Source organism: Sinohyriopsis cumingii, chromosome 12 (genome assembly GCF_028554795.1).
Source record: "Sinohyriopsis cumingii isolate HCF-2022 chromosome 12, ASM2855479v2, whole genome shotgun sequence".
Classification (NCBI taxonomy): domain Eukaryota; kingdom Metazoa; phylum Mollusca; class Bivalvia; order Unionida; family Unionidae; genus Sinohyriopsis; species Sinohyriopsis cumingii.
Window position 1 is genome coordinate 79,021,794 of NC_142972.1, and position 11,307 is coordinate 79,033,100.

General features: G+C 33.5%; 1 protein-coding gene across 1 annotated transcript in view; it reads right to left on the bottom strand.

Moving 5' to 3' along the window:
* Nucleotides 1-11,036, bottom strand: part of LOC149786798 (tubby-related protein 4-like) — a 341,424-nt gene extending 330,388 nt beyond the window's left edge. The window contains exons 1-2 of the mRNA XM_089977301.1: nt 10,850-11,036; nt 1,056-1,169 (exon numbers count right to left, since the gene is read on the bottom strand). The gene's annotated coding sequence lies outside the window, so the exon portion shown is untranslated. The remainder of the gene's footprint in view (nt 1-1,055; nt 1,170-10,849) is intronic.
* Between the last annotated feature and the right edge of the window lie 271 nt (nt 11,037-11,307).

Genomic DNA, 11,307 nt, shown 5'->3' on the forward strand with positions numbered 1-11,307 from the left:
AAGATGTATTCACATCAAGCAGACAAGGTCCTTCATCATGAAAGTACTTATGCTACACAACAGCAAGAGGTTATGTACTGTTAAGCTGTCCTTTATTGATCTATTAATTGAATGAATGGTGTATGACCACTTGACACAATTAAAATAAAAATAAGGTGTGCAACCCCTTTCTGTGAATATAAAACTGAACATAAATTGTATAGACAAAAATGCATCAGTCCTGATGTTCTGTGGAAATGGAGGGCACTATCAAATTGGACACTGACAGGGAAACAAAAACCTACATGAATATTAGAAAAAATGTATAAAATAATTGAATGTCAGAATAAAAAGTTGTCGTAACAACTGGGGGGAAGTGTGTAATATAATGAAACAGATTCTCAGAAAAATCTGAAACAAAAATGTCAATAATTCTCAACTGAACCGATTTCTAACTTTACAAATAAACTGGGGGTACATTATTGAATGAACAGAAAAAAACTAATTTAATGCCAATTCACGTAGTTAGTACACGTGGCAAAGGCGATTTCTGACTCCCTTATGCGAAATCCTATACATATATCCGCTACATATAAAGTCATATAAGTGACATACAGGTGAAGGTTCAAGATTTTATATGCAAATTAGGCATTTCATATGTAAATTAGGCATCTGACTTATAAATGATGTTTACTTCACTTATAAGTGAAATCTGAGCCATTCAGTTACCTCACTTATTGGTCACTTATAAGTGACAAATAAGTGAAGTAGGCATTTTGCTTATAAATGAAGTATACTTCACTTATTAAATGAAATGTGACCCACTCAACTACTCACACTTAATGGTCCTTTATAAAAGTGGCAATGTGACCCACTCAGCTACTAACACTTAATGGTCCTTTATAAAAGTGGCACAGAGATGAATTAGGCATTTCACTAACAAGTTAAGCTTGCTCAATATCAAATTGTTAGCTGAAATAACACCAATAAGTGTTAACCATGAATATAATTTATTTCCCAAGTAATAAAGAACAATTGTTCTTTCATAATACATTTGAAAGCAGATTCTGACCTACCATCCAGAGCGAAGTTTTCTTTCAGAATCCAACTGCTATTCTACTTCAGCTAGTAAATGAAGGTTGTCAGCATGTGAGCCCTTGGATATCTGTATACATGTACCCTGCATGATTCTGGAAAGTACAATGAGCAAACAAAACAAAACCACCATAGGGAACAAGTCAATGTAACCTAATTATATTGATACAGAAAGATATGGCTTAAATTCAATAAAAGGAAGCATGGCCAAGTCTAAATTGATAGTCTCAAGGGAGAATGGTCCTTGACTAATTAGTTACCCTCTATAAATAAAGCATTATTATTATTATTATTATTATTATAGCATTTGCCCCAGATACCTTTTATGTTCCAGATTTCTGCCACTGACACTTTTGTATATTTAGTAAAGGCGCCCTTTATTCTCAAATAAAGGAAGGAAAACCACCTCCAACAAAATTTCCAGTCCTGTAATAGACCCTGAAGTATTTCACCCACACAATGCCTTGCACAAAATACACCCACATGACTTGCAAAAATAAACGAATCTTACAGACTTTAAATGTTGCCTGTCACTGGCAACAAACTTATACTTCTAACAGAAATTATAACTCATTTACCTGCTCAAAATAACTGATTTCTAAAGTTGTCAAAGCTTTTACTTACGATTTTTAATTTGGATAAGATTTATTCAGAAAACTGAAAGGTTAGTGATAAAACAGACTTTAGTCAATCTCCTTCAATAACAAAAAAAATGAACTAGCCTGCACAGTTACAAGTAACTGACCCAAACCTAAAAATAGTGGCTACAGTCAAGTGGGTCAGGGCTTATTTTGACCTCCACTTTTTTTAAACCTAAATACTGTTTCAGATTCAATTCCCCAACTAATAAGTACAATTAATCCACAATCCCCCCCCCCCCATTATACACAAGTTACAATCCTGAATTTAGTATTAATGTAATACTATACCCAAGCAGTAATTTATAATTTTCACTCAGGTAGCTAATACTCCAATATTTATGTTGAAAAATACTGTATTTGCTAATGAATAATACATACCCAACTCAACCATACAGACACAGATATACCATAACATAATCAACTGGCAGATCTTAATCGTTGTTCTTGTTCATCCCAGTTATGATTCAAGGAAAAATGTAGACCCTGCTTTGTTAGTGCATTATATAACAGCAGATCTGGGTCTTTGTCACTGACACTCAAGTAAATATGGTAACTGCATACTTGATTTCTATCCCATCATATCATTTTGATTCCATGTCTTGACTGCAACCATTTTACAATGCACCAAGCACCGAGTGTTCAACCTATTGATCTAGTTCATACACAGCAAATGCTATTGATCTTACAATCACTACAAAAGAGCAGTCAATTCGATTGCACATCCAACTATGATGACAAATACATGCACCAATAATCAAAGACATCATACATGATGACTCATCCGCCATTGGAATGAATTATGAAACTTATGAAAGAATTAGCAATCATGGACAACTACTTTCTGCTAATAAAACAAATTACTGCTTTCAAAACAAGTATTCTGTAGTTCAACTGGCTGAACATGTCACACATGTCACACATATTTTTAGATCACAGGGTTTTCCTATAAGGTGAACCAATCAAAATGCTAGTAAAAGGCTGCAGTTGTTGACATCAAAATGGCTTCCAGTGAAGAATGATATTACTTGACAAAGTAAAGCTGATTTCACTGTATAAAAAAAAATAAGTCACTTCTTCAATTGAGCAAGATATATGCACCATAACAGTTGAAAATAAAAATAAAATAAATCAAAACTGACATGATACAGTATGTAAAAAGTATTTGGTAAAGAGAAACAAGTCATCTAATTTTGAACATTTTAAGACCAACAAGCTGGATGGTGTACTTAATATCCTCTGTGCTAAGTCGATGATGGAAGATGGTCAGCAATACAAGAAAGCATCACTTATAAACATGAGATATGGTTTGAAACAACAAGATATGGTTGGAACAGACATCTGAAACAAGATTAACTGATATAATCTGTGGTCCATAGTTCAAGTGGTGTAAAAAGACAATATGTCAAGCCATGGGTATTCAGCTGAACCAAGAACTTGGAAGTACTGAACACACCACCCACAAGAATTATACATGTAATAAAAATGTATTCATACTGAATGACCCAGAATAACTAAAATGTGCCTGTCGATATTATACTACACTTTTGACACTGTGGCACGGAAAATCTGAGAGAACTAACAATAATGGAATTTGCTATAAATAAATATGATGAGTGGAAACAACTAATACATATATCAAAATGAGAATTATGGAACAATCATAATTAGTTACCGTATTTACCAAAGTAGAATACTGCAGCCTCTTCTTCTCAGGTTTTTAACAGCATATTTCAGTACAATGAGCTCATTACTGTATCCAGACATAACCTACAAGTTTGTTCACAAATTTCAATGATAATGTCATCTCAGCTGCCCAGACTGGGCCTTTTTTTTATACCATTATCTGTTTTGATAAGATTCTTGAACAAAACCTGTTGAATATTCATTCTGAATTGTTACGTACTTGTAGTTATAATTCTTATGAAAGTAATAAAATAAATATGGGCTCTTCTTTTGCTCAAAACATTGTCTGATTGGGCTGTGAAATAGATATACTGGCCTCCACTTTGCATCAGACAATATCATATTTCACAGATCAATAAAACCGTGTACTAAACTGTACAAAAGCCTATAACTGAATAATATCTCTGTCACTGATATTTTACCATGTTACATTTTTATCTGATTATTGAGAGTTGTAGGGTTACCAGAAGTTACATATTTATCCACTTATGCTACATTCTCAGATTACCACATGTAACATATTTTAATGGAACCATTCCAGATTTAAACGTAAAATGTAGTGTTGTAATATGCCAATTCCTTAAGGGCTCATGGGTTCTGTATTTTGGAGCTCTTCAGGTGGCAGCCCTTAAATAAGTCCATTTTTGATGATACAAAATATTAACATATGCTTAAAAACTAATTCTCATGAGCTTCTGCAGTTTTCTCCTAGTGCAACCATATTCACTGTAAAAATCACAGATAGATGCTTTAAGAAATGAAGTCTTATAACGCTCCCACTAAACAATCCTCTTAAGCAAAGATGTTAAAATATAAGCCATTATGTAATGTTGCAGCCTTAGCCCAACTAGCGATTTCAGGCGGGGAGTCAGTCACCCCCTAACTCGTCAAATCCAGGAGTCACATTCTTTTTTTTAGGAGTCCACGATGGTTGATAAAACATAATGGTGTCAGACTAAATCGTAAAATTTTCCAGAGGAAAATAAATACAAAATAGTGCTGCTATAACAATATGTTTCTTTATGGTATTAAAAGATGACTTTCTCAAATACTCTTCCATAGGTATGCAGGTAGTTGGGTAGCTAACAATATCACTACTGCATGGTGTTTGTTCAATACTTGCCACAAGGGTTATTGGCAAATGGACATTGCAAGTAAACAGAGATCCAGACCTGACCAAATTTCTCCCAAAAAGTACTGGACCTTGCCACCAGAAGAAAGGTATTCAAGCCCCTGAATAGACCCTGTAAAACGTCTATGTACAAATACAAATACCAAAAAAATGTAAAGTGCTTAAATAACTGGGAACTTTAAAAATGAAGTGGACTTCTGAGGTATTAGACAATGCAATTGCTTTCATAAACTGCCATGTCTTCCATTGCTAGAACAAATTATCAGCCACTAAAGTTTATGTTTTCCTGAATAGATATTCCCTTAAGATTTATGTCTCTTTATCAAAATTCTGTAATGATTTCTTTTTAATATTTTGCTTTGAAAGTCTATTGCTAGGTCCATTTTAAGGGTCAATTATGATCTACGTACATGTAGCAAATTACTCAATGACATAACTGACACATCTGCAGTATTTATCTTGACATGACAGATTTATCTGCAACCAAAGGAAGCAATCAGATATCCATCTTTTTTCTTTTCTTTTTTAAATTTATGCTGTATTCAAAAAATAAATACACAGCCGTAGATTCAACAATATACATTACAATATTAATGTGCACAATAGCACCACCCAGCAACCTTTGAACTCCATCATTCACTAGACAGTAGTTTAAAAAAAGAATAGATGTTTGGTCTACTTAACACTGAAATTTAGAGTCATATTTTGAATGAATGTACATTGCGATAATTTTTCCATATGGTCCAGAATGAATGGATTTAGCTTTCATGTTGATCCAATTCAATTCTGCTTTTCTGATTATGATGACTGGATTTTTTGGATTTTTTTATATTTTTACTCTGGTAATTATATTGCCTAAATAGAACATTTTATCCCTGTTTCATTTTCATTTCCGACTTTATTTTTGAAAACCAAAGAGTAGAGGGATATTTTATCACCACACACTCACAAAAACATGGAGATAAAGTGATACAGAGTACATCAACTGTCTGTCTGTCTGTCTGTCTGTACATACATAATGAGCTCGAACTCCACCTACATGGTTACTGTGGATTCATGAATCTTACTTCAGTGATGGTCCTATGGGATTACCATAGCCTTTGCCACTACCCTTTTAGGAATTTCTTTCTCTCAGTCTCACCCTTGGTGGTTACACTTGGAAATGTTGGGATAATTCTACATGAAGTTTACACGTCGTTAGTTGTAGAATTGTCAATTGTTCACAATCTTTCAATTGCAAGCAACTCTTGAGCCGTACCCTAGTCTTTCCCATACCCCTAACCCTTAAGCAAAATTACAGATAGGACATAATCCCCCTCCCCTCAGTCTAATTTTAGCCCATTTTAATCTAAATCATAACAATTATACATCATTGTGTATCAGTCTGGGCCCTTTTAAGTTTTTTGTGGGCTTAGTAGATAAAAGGCTTACAATGTGTCGGTTAGGTATCAGACAAGGAGTTGCCTTATGATCATCTTATTTAAAAACTCATTGCATATGCATGTACTTTGCCACCTCACTTTCATAAGTACATTATTGTTATATTTTGGGATCAGACACGGAGATTAAGATGCCTAATTATAGTTTTGATCTAAAGACTAATTGCACATGCATGTGCTTTGCAAGCTCACTTGCATATCAAGTACAGAGTTTACGGCTTTTAACCGTTATTGTTATATTTTTGGAAGCTACTTAAATGCTAAGCCATAAATTTGTTAAATAAACATTACATTCCATAATTATTATTAAAAATGGGGTATACTGATGACATGTCACATCTCTTCTTTTATTCCCTAGGGTGTAACTGCTTAAAAGCTAAGCCATAATTTTACTATATAAAACAAGAAAATCCATAATTAAGTTAAATCTAACTGATATTGATGACATGTCATATTTATAATTTTATTTCCATATCGCATTTCAAGATGGGGCCATATATTTGTAATGGTTTAAAAAGTTTATAAATTTAGACTGGATTAAGTCCTATCTTTCATTCTGCGTAGGGGATTTTGTCATGGGGGGGATTTTGTCCTGACAGGATTTTGTCTGTACCTTTTTGTAAACAGGTGACTGCTGACTTTTCAAAACTTGGTTCTTGAACATCTATGCACTCATCATCATCATCTCTATCATCATCATCACTGTCATTGTCATAATCATCTTCATTACATATACTAGTAGTAGTTATAATAGTGGTAGATGTAATTCAGACAATCTGCATAATTTCCTGCTCAAAGTATTTTATAATAAAAACATAGCATTAATAATTTCTGGTGGAAAACGGTTTCATAAATAAATTTCTTCTTTTCTAATTTTCATGTTGTACATTTTTGCTGATATCTATGACAAGGAGGCTGCTAGCTCAGCTGCTGGCATACAACAGCTGGGATCTGCTGTCAGAGAAGAAACACCTCAAGCCAAATAATATCAACCCAATGATTGATAGGTCACCTTTGTTCAAAGACTGGCAATGCCTTTCCATTTAAAATGCAGTTCCCATAATGTTCTAACAATCAAGTGCACAAAAGCTTACACTAGTTCAGTTTTCTGGACAAATCTGAGGTTTTTCTTTGACAATACAATGAATTGTACTCACATGGATTTATGAAGACCTTGACATACCATTATAATGCTTTCCCTGATTATTATTTCATGTGTTGGTATGTTGTTATTTACAACAATTACAAACCACTTATCTGACAACACTAAGCAGTGCTTGAGAACTTAATACAATTCTTTGCATTATAAATAACATGAAGGTAGAACATACTGTGATACTACCTCCAAACCATTTTGATGCATTAAACATTGACAGATCGTCAAATTTTATAAACTACAGGAAGTTCTGGGTTAAATTAATTCTCAATAAATCTTTTCCAATCAATACATTCAGTACAATAATCAATGCATCACAATGCCCCAATCCCATTAACAGGGGTAGAGTTATAAGAACAACAATTTACCCTGAGTATTCACTCCAACAGCAAACTGTAAGCAATCGTGTGGCTTTATTCAAATTCTTATAAATAACAATGGAGAGATTAACCAATTTAAAGTTACACTTCCAAGACTTACTTGTGTATGCTGAAAAGTACATGTTTACACCTCAATTAACAAGACGGGCCATAATCTAATCAGTGTCTTTCTAGGTAAAAAAAATGCTTCCTTTGTACCATCAGTACAATGGAGTGACCACTTTTAAGTATGAAACAATTGTTCGATTAAGGAACAAATGACCTCTGAGTGAAAAGATGGAAAGATTTTGGTCAGCTAAAAGTAACAAAATATTTAAACTTGATTTAAAAAATCAAAATGTTGGTCTCATGCAAAACCAATTTCTCTTTCTATTTTTCTTATTTATGATTATAAAATATTAATTTATTCTTGTCAATGTTATTTATGTTTCATTTATTTATTTTAGTTATTTTTTCCTTTTTTCTTAATTTGCTTAATATTTATTTATTTATTACTAATTTACAAATTTTTATATTTATATAATTTTATTCATTTGTCCACTAATTTTGTCTTGCCTGAATTATTTTAATCTGCTTTAATGTTCATCTCACATAAAAATGTCAATAATGAAATAATTAAGAAATAATTTCCACAGTTGAAACCCTTCCAAGTCCCATTTGATTATACCTTATATGGTATAGTGCATGCTATGTATTTTTTATTTGCTATGGAACAATTAAGCAAAGAAATATTATGAAGAAAATCTAAATAAGCAGCAAAGAAAAAAACAACAATCATATGTATAATTTATTAATTAGTAAGTAATCCATTTTCTTAACATATATAGCAAGAGTATGGGGAACATTACGTTATATACATGCCCCATGTTTAATAATCTTCCAAAAGACCCCCATCATGTCAAAAATTAAAAAATTAAAACACATCATGTTATCATCCTACCATGCGGTGTGTTTTTCATACAAGGATTCTAACTGTACCTTTGCTTTGATAATAAAGGTAAGCAGTTTTGGCTAGAGATTTCACCTTTTGTTCTTTTACTTTTTTGATCTAAGCTAATTAGTAAGACATTTTTGTCAGCCAATAAAACTGATCATCCCATGCTTCTTGTGCAAAATAATATACCCCACCCTATGGCTAGCATAATATGGCCCACCTTATTGCTAGCAGAATGTGCCCCACCCTAAGGCTAGCATAATATAGCCCACCCTATGGCTAGCATAATATGCTCCACTCTATGGCTAGCATAATATGCCCCACTCTATGGCTAGCATAATATGCCTCAACCCATGGTTAGCATAATATGCTTCAACCTATGACTAGCATATGTCCCACCCCATGGCTAGCATAATATGCCCCACCCTATGGCTAGTATAATATGCCCCCACCTTATGGCTAGTAAAATAAGCCTCACCTTATAGCTAGTATAATATGCCCCACCATAGAGTAAGCATAATATGTCCTGCTCTAGGGTTGGCATATTATGCCTCACCCTATGGCCAGCTTAATATGCCCCACCATATGGCTAGCATAATATGTCCTGCCCTAGGGCTGGCATAATATGTTCCACCCTATGGCCAGCTTAATATGCCCCACCCTATAGCTAGCATAATATGTCCCACCCTTTGGATAGCATATTATGCCACACCCTATGGCTAGCATATGTCCCACCCTATGGATAGCATACAAAATATTCTCTGGACTTTAAAAGAAATTAATAATACCGAGGGGCAGGTTTGTAAGAAGTATTTATTTATTAACCTAGTTTCTATTTGTATCAAATATCTATTTACCACCATTGTGTTACTTGGTAAGATAGAAGCATGGTCTGAATGTATATTCAAATTATTTTTCTGTACTTCTGCATCATTTTCCACAAGAACAAAAGTTATTAAAATATCCAATCATTTAAAAACATGTATAAACAGACAAAATTAATGATACATATTCGACAATTTCTGGCTCACAGAATGTTTACTTAACATTTACATTCAATTTTAACACTGTCTTTTTCAAATTTTTCACTATTTTAGCAGTGAATGTTTTAAAGTGAAAATTAATAGAATTCCAAATATAAAATAGTAAGTCTGTGATTATCACGGGAAGAATTCACAGGAGACATGGGGCATATCACATGACTTTCAATTGTATAGGGGATAAGGGACATATCACATGACTTTCAACTTTGTATCATATCACTTTCAAATATTAAAAGGCCAAACAAAACAAAAAATTGTGTTTCCTTTTGCACTGGTTTTAAAATTGAGGTAGGCGGTGGGAGGTGTTTAAGAAGAAAAAAACATATTTAATGTGATTTTTGTGCTTTATTTTGAAAGAAAAAGTGCTCAAATTCGCCGGCCAGAAACACATTTTTTTTGTCCGGCCTAGTTCAATGAAAACTATGATGCAGAAAAGGCCTGATGCACTCTCTAACTTGCCACAGTCTTTATGACTCCTTAGTTAACACGCTAGATATGCAGTCAAAGTGTGCGGGTTCAAATCCTACCATTGGACTGGACTGGCTACCATAGTTATCATGGTGTGTTGCTGAGCAAAGCAGTTTACACTTATTGCCTCAGCACTAAATAACCTACTTGTGTTGAATGGCTACCAAGTCAATACATAATCTGATACTGCTTGAATACTTACATAAACATCAAATATTTCTGATTATTTTGCTAATATGACATTCAAATATGGCAATTGGTAAGTAAATAACAATTAATGATCGTTAATTGTTTACATATCATTGTATATTTGTTCAAAGCAATGGATATATATTTTTAAGAAAACTACAGAGGTGGTTTTTGAAATAATACAAATCTCAGTGTTTCTATGTGAAGGTCAAAATGTGCCATTTTCAAAAAGGAATTATTTTTCTAAGAATCTATAAATAAAGGACTAGTACAGATGTTGATAGGAAATCTGTTTTGTGTTCATTCTGTTCTATTCTGTAATCTTTTCTTCTAATTCACTGAATTTATTTCAACTTCAACAAATACCACACAAAAAGTAACAGAAAAATGTCAGTAATCTACCTAATTGACTGCCGCTGACATTGTGCAAGACGAATCTAAAGATAGCATCATTGGCATGACATGGTACACAGCTATTGTTTTGCCTCTAATAGTAAAATGCTAATTTCGCTATTAAGAATGCAATGTTAACCATGTACGGATAGTGATCTGAACTATGCTATATACATTATGGTCTAATCAACAGTACTTTGAGAATAATGGTGTGTGTGTGTGTGTGTGTGTGTGTGTGTTATCTAACTTGTCACTGTAAATTAAAGTATCACATTTGTTTTTAACTCTATGTGGGAATCCAAACAAACAAATCTTACCTGTATCATCTGATCATCGCTACGTTTACCGCCTGTTCAAGGTAAGAGACTGCGTTCTATTTGAATTAACGCCGATTAAGCGAAAAACGTGTGTTGCAGAAGTGCTATTTTTAAAATTCGATGTCATCTCAGGTCACATTTTTGCTGTTGTGGAACAGAGGCATGATTGTAACTCGAATCTCCAGCCTCAGCAACCTGCCGATGTTTTGATGAGAGTTGCGCAAGCGCAGTATTCCTTTCCTCGATACTTCCTGTGAGCATTTGTATCTTCTCATTGGAAAATTGATTTTACCGTATTTTCCCCACAAAGCGTTTATTAAATAATACGAGGTACTTGAAGAAGTGTATATTCCCTACTAAGCTGTCTTCTATGGCGATGTATTATATATCATGTAAACAGCTGGAGCAAATAAGTATTGTAGTTAAAATGTGTTGATACGTGTTTTATTGATCAGGAA